Below are 6,213 nucleotides of genomic sequence, written 5' to 3'. Positions count from 1 at the left end.
AACTGGCGTCCGGAAGGACCCATTGTCCAGGTGTCTATAGAAGATATGGTAAAGTTTGCCAGTATGGCATGCCCGTCAGTGTGTGTTGAATATTGTGCCTGTAGAACCCAGCTATTAGCTCCTCGACCCCGCCTTTCAAGCCAATTTATTTTCTCCGCTATAATGTCTACTACATGTATTTATCTCTCACACACACACACACACACACACACACACACACACACACACACACACACACACACACACACACACACACAAAAAAAACAAAAAAAAAACACGAAAACACAAGAAAAAAAACACGAAAAAAACTAGTGGAACATCTGGAGCGAAGGAACTTTGTAACACAGCATCAACATGGGTTCAGAGATGGCAAGTCCTGCCTCACAGGGTTACTTGAATTCTACGACCAGGCAACAAAAATAAGGCAAGAAAGAGAAGGGTGGGCAGACTGCATATTTTTGGATTGCCAGAAAGCCTTTGATACAGTGCCACACAAGAGGCTAGTGCGAAAGTTGGAGATGCAGGCTGGAGTGAAAGGGAAGGTACTCAGGTGGATAGAGGAGTACCTAAGCAACAGGAGACAACGAGTCTGTGTGAGGGGTGAGGTCTCAGATTGGCGAGACGTTACAAGTGGAGTCCCGCAGGGGTCAGTCCTTGGACCTATACTGTTTCTGGTATATGTAAATGATCTCCCAGAGGGTATAGATTCGTTCCTCTCAATGTTTGCCGACGATGCAAAAATTATGAGGAGGATTGAAACAGAGGATGATAGTAGGAGGCTACAAGATGACCTAGATAGACTAAGTGAATGGTCCAACAAATGGCTGTTGAAGTTCAACCCGAGTAAATGCAAAGTAATGAAACTAGGCAGTGGAAACAGGAGGCCAGACACAGGATACAGAATAGGAGATGAAGTACTTAATGAAACAGACAGAGAGAAAGATCTAGGAGTTGATATCACACCAAACCTGTCTCCTGAAGCCCACATAAAGAGAATAACGTCTGCGGCATATGCGAGGCTGGCTAACATCAGAACGGCGTTCAGGAACCTGTGTAAGGAATCATTCAGAATCTTGTACACCACATATGTAAGACCAATCCTGGAGTATGCGGCCCCAGCATGGAGCCCGTACCTTGTCAAGCACAAGACGAAGCTGGAAAAAGTCCAAAGTTATGCTACTAGACTAGTCCCAGAACTAAGAGGCATGGGTTATGAGGAAAGGCTGCGGGAAATGCACCCTACGACACTGGAAGACAGAAGAGTAAGTGGGGGGACATGATCACAACCTACAAAATCCTCAGGGGAATCGACCGGGTAAACAAGGATGAACTATTCAACACTGGAGGGTCGCGAACAAGGGGACACAGGTGGAAACTGAGTACCCAAATGAGCCACAGAGATGTTAGAAAGAACTTTTTCAGTGTCAGAGTAGTTAAGAGATGGCATGCATTAGGAAGTGATGCGGTGGAGGCTGACTCCATACACAGTTTCAAGTGTAGATGTGATAGAGCCCAATAGGCTCAGGAACCTGTACACCTGTTGATTGACAGTTGAGAGGCGGGACCAAAGAGTCAGAGCTCAACCCCCGCAAGCACATTTTGGTGAGTACACACATCCCCATGAAGCAGCTCAATGGAGCTCCCAGTTACTTATTTACTGCTACGTGAACAGGACCATCAGGTGAAAGAAACAATATCATGTATTGAGTGTGCATTATTAATATTAAAAGGAACGGTGTGTGTTTACTAGTTGTGTTTTTACGGGGGTTGAGCTTTGCTCTTTCGGCCCGCCTCTCAACTGTCAATCAACTGTTTACTAACTACTTTTTTTTTCCCCACACCACACACACACCCCAGGAAGCAGCCCGTGACAGCTGACTAACTCCCAGGTACCTATTTACTGCTAGGTAACAGGGGCATTCAGGGTGAGAGAAACTTTGCCCATTTGTTTCTGCCTCGTGCGGGAATCGAACCCGCGCCACAGAATTACGAATCCTGCGCGCTATCCACCATGCTACGAGGCCCCCATCCACCAGGCTACGAGGCCCCCGTAGTGTGTGTGTGTGTGTGTCAACCATTCTATACAGTCATTCTGGTGTAAAACTCCGAAAGGTTTGTCATGCACGACTTCCCAACCGTGAACGTGTTGTCAGAACCATGTCAGGTAGTTGGGTAATGTGCTAACTCTGGCCCCTAGTCTTGGCCCTAACCTTGGCCCTGGCCCTCGCCCTGGGCCTGGCCTTGGGCCTAGTCTTGGCCCTGGCCCTGATAGCTGGCAGCGCGGGTGCTCACCTCCCGCTCACCTTTATCCCTGTATATCCTTGCTAGTCATGAGCCAATATATATATCCCTCCACGCCGCGTGACGAGGGTAAAATTATGGTGTTTTCTGTACACGTGACATCTGTGACGTCACCGTTACGCTATCGTTCTTGCTGCACCTGAAGCCTTGCACCTGGAGCCCTGCACCTGGAGCCCTGCACCTGGAGCCCTGCACCTGCAGCCGTGCACCTGGAGCCGTGCACCAGGAGCCCTGCACCAGGAGCACGGCACCAGGAGCCGTGCACCAGGAGCCGTGCACCAGGAGCCCTGCACCTGGAGCCGTGCACCAGGAGCCCTGCACCTGGAGCCCTGCACCTGGAGCCGTGCACCTGGAGCCGTGCACCAGGAGCTCTGCACCAGGAGCACGGCACCAGGAGCCGTGCACCAGGAGCCGTGCACCAGGAGCCCTGCACCTGGAGCCGTGCACCAGGAGCCCTGCACCTGGAGCCGTGCACCTGGAGCCGTGCACCTGGAGCCGTGCACCTGGAGCCGTGCACCTGGAGCCGTGCACCAGGAGCCCTGCACCAGGAGCCCTGCACCAGGAGCCCTGCACCTGGAGCCCTGCACCTGGAGCCCTGCACCTGGAGCCCTGCACCTGGAGCCCTGCACCAGGATCCGTGCACCTGGAGCCCTGCACCTGGAGCACTGCACCTGGAGCCCTGCACCTGGAGCCCTGCACCTGGAGCCCTGCACCAGGAGCCCTGCACCTCGAGCCCTGCACCAGGAGCCCTGCACCTGGAGCACTGCACCTGGAGCCCGGCACCAGGAACCCTGCACCAGGAGCCCTGCACCAGGAGCCCTGCACCAGGAGCCCTGCACCAGGAGCCCTGCACCTGGAGCCCTGCACCAGGAGCCCTGCACCAGGAGCCCTGCACCAGGAGCCCTGCACCAGGAGCCCTGCACCAGGAGCCCTGCACCTGGAGCCGTGCACCAGGAGCTCTGCACCAGGAGCCCTGCACCTGGAGCCGTGCACCTGGAGCCGTGCACCTGGAGCCCTGCACCAGGAGCCGTGCACCTGGAGCCGTGCACCTGGAGCCCTGCACCAGGAGCCGTGCACCTGGAGCCCTGCACCTGGAGCCCTGCACCAGGAGCCCTGCACCTGGAGCCGTGCACCAGGAGCCCTGCACCAGGAGCCCTGCACCAGGAGCCCTGCACCAGGAGCCCTGCACCTGGAGCCCTGCACCAGGAGCCCTGCACCAGGAGCCCTGCACCTGGAACCGTGCACCTGGAGCCCTGCACTTGGAGCCCTGCACCTGGAGCCCTGCACCAGGAGCCCTGCACCTGGAGCCCTGCACCTGGAGCCGTGCACCTGGATCCCTGCACCAGGAGCCCTGCACCAGGAGCCCTGCACCAGGAGCCCTGCACCAGGAGCCGTGCACCTGAAGCCGTGCACCTGGAGCCCTGCACCTGGAGCCCTGCACCTGGAGCCCTGCACCAGGAGCCCTGCACCTGGAGCCCTGCACCTGGAGCCCTGCACCTGGAGCCCTGCACCTGGAGCCCTGCACCTGGAGCCCTGCACCAGGAGCCCTGCACCAGGAGCCCTGCACCAGGAGCCCTGCACCAGGAGCCCTGCTCCTGGAGCCCTGCACCAGGAGCCCTGCACCTGGTGCCGTGCACCTGGAGCCGTGCACCTGGAGCCCTGCACCAGGAGCCCTGCACCTGGAGCCGTGCACCAGGAGCCGTGCACCAGGAGCCCTGCACCTGGAGCCCTGCACCTGGAGCCCTGCACCAGGAGCCCTGCACCAGGAGCCCTGCACCTGGAGCCCTGCACCAGGAGCCCTGCACCAGGAGCCCTGCACCTGGAGCCCTGCACCTGGAGCCCTGCACCAGGAGCCCTGCACCAGGAGCCCTGCACCAGGAGCCCTGCACCAGGAGCCCTGCACCAGGAGCCGTGCACCAGGAGCCCTGCACCAGGAGCCCTGCACCAGGAGCCCTGCACCTGGAGCCGTGCACCTGGAGCCGTGCACCTGGAGCCGTGCACCTGGAGCCGTGCACCTGGAGCCGTGCACCTGGAGCCCTGCACCAGGAGCCCTGCACCTGGAGCCCTGCACCAGGAGCCCTGCACCTGGAGCCCTGCACCAGGAGCCCTGCACCTGGAGCCGTGCACCTGGAGCCGTGCACCTGGAGCCGTGCACCTGGAGCCCTGCACCAGGAGCCCTGCACCTGGAGCCCTGCACCTGGAGCCGTGCACCTGGAGCCGTGCACCTGGAGCCGTGCACCTGGAGCCGTGCACCAGGAGCCCTGCACCAGGAGCCCTGCACCAGGAGCCCTGCACCTGGAACCGTGCACCTGGAGCCCTGCACCTGGAGCCCTGCACCAGGAGCCCTGCACCAGGAGCCCTGCACCAGGAGCCCTGCACCTGGAGCCCTGCACCAGGAGCCGTGCACCTGGAGCCGTGCACCTGGAGCCCTGCACCAGGAGCCGTGCACCAGGAGCCGTGCACCTGGAGCCGTGCACCTGGAGTCCTGCACCAGGAGCCCTGCACCAGGAGCCCTGCACCAGGAGCCCTGCACCAGGAGCCCTGCACCTGGAGCCCTGCACCAGGAGCCCTGCACCAGGAGCCCTGCACCAGGAGCCCTGCACCTGGAGCCCTGCACCAGGATCCCTGCACCAGGAGCCCTGCACCTGGAGCCCTGCACCAGGAGCCCTGCACCAGGAGCCGTTCACCTGGAGCCCTGCACCAGGAGCCCTGCACCAGGAGCCCTGCACCTGGAGCCCTGCACCTGGAGCCCTGCACCTGGAGCCCTGCACCTGGAGCCCTGCACCTGGAGCCCTGCACCAGGAGCCCTGCACCAGGAGCCCTGCACCAGGAGCCCTGCACCTGGAGCCCTGCACCTGGAGCCCTGCACCAGGAGCCCTGCACCTGGAGCCGTGCACCTGGAGCCCTGCACCTGGAGCCCTGCACCAGGAGCCTTGCACCTGGAGCCGTGCACCAGGAGCCGTGCACCAGGAGCCCTGCACCTGGAGCCCTGCACCTGGAGCCCTGCACCAGGAGCCCTGCACCAGGAGCCCTGCACCAGGAGCCCTGCACCAGGAGCCCTGCACCAGGAGCCCTGCACCAGGAGCCCTGCACCAGGAGCCCTGCACCTGGAGCCCTGCACCTGGAGCCCTGCACCTGGAGCCCTGCACCAGGAGCCCTGCACCAGGAACCCTGCACCAGGAGCCGTGCACCAGGAGCCCTGCACCAGGAGCTCTGCACCAGGAGCCCTGCACCAGGAGCCCTGCACCAGGAGCCGTGCACCTGGAGCCGTGCACCAGGAGCCCTGCACCAGGAGCCGTGCACCAGGAGCCCTGCACCAGGAGCTCTGCACCAGGAGCCCTGCACCAGGAGCCCTGCACCTGGAGCCGTGCACCTGGAGCCGTGCACCTGGAGCCGTGCACCTGGAGCCCTGCACCTGGAGCCCTGCACCTGGAGCTCTGCACCTGGAGCCCTGCACCAGGAGCCCTGCACCTGGAGCCCTGCACCAGGAGCCCTGCACCTGGAGCCGTGCACCTGGAGCCGTGCACCTGGAGCCCTGCACCAGGAGCCCTGCACCTGGAGCCCTGCACCTGGAGCCCTGCACCGGGAGCCCTGCACCGGGAGCCCTGCACCTGGAGCCGTGCACCTGGAGCCCTGCACCTGGAGCCCTGCACCAGGAGCCCTGCACCAGGAGCCCTGCACCAGGAGCCCTGCACCTGGAACCGTGCACCTGGAGCCCTGCACCTGGAGCCCTGCACCAGGAGCCCTGCACCTGGAGCCCTGCACCTGGAGCCCTGCACCAGGAGCCGTGCACCTGGAGCCCTGCACCAGGAGCCGTGCACCTGGAGCCCTGCACCAGGAGCCCTGCACCAGGAGCCCTGCACCTGGAGCCCTGCACCTGGAGCCCTGCACCAGGAGCCCTGCACCAGGAGC

This window comes from Procambarus clarkii, chromosome 22 (genome assembly GCF_040958095.1).
Source record: "Procambarus clarkii isolate CNS0578487 chromosome 22, FALCON_Pclarkii_2.0, whole genome shotgun sequence".
NCBI classification, from domain to species: domain Eukaryota; kingdom Metazoa; phylum Arthropoda; class Malacostraca; order Decapoda; family Cambaridae; genus Procambarus; species Procambarus clarkii.
This window is presented reverse-complemented; position numbering follows the sequence as displayed.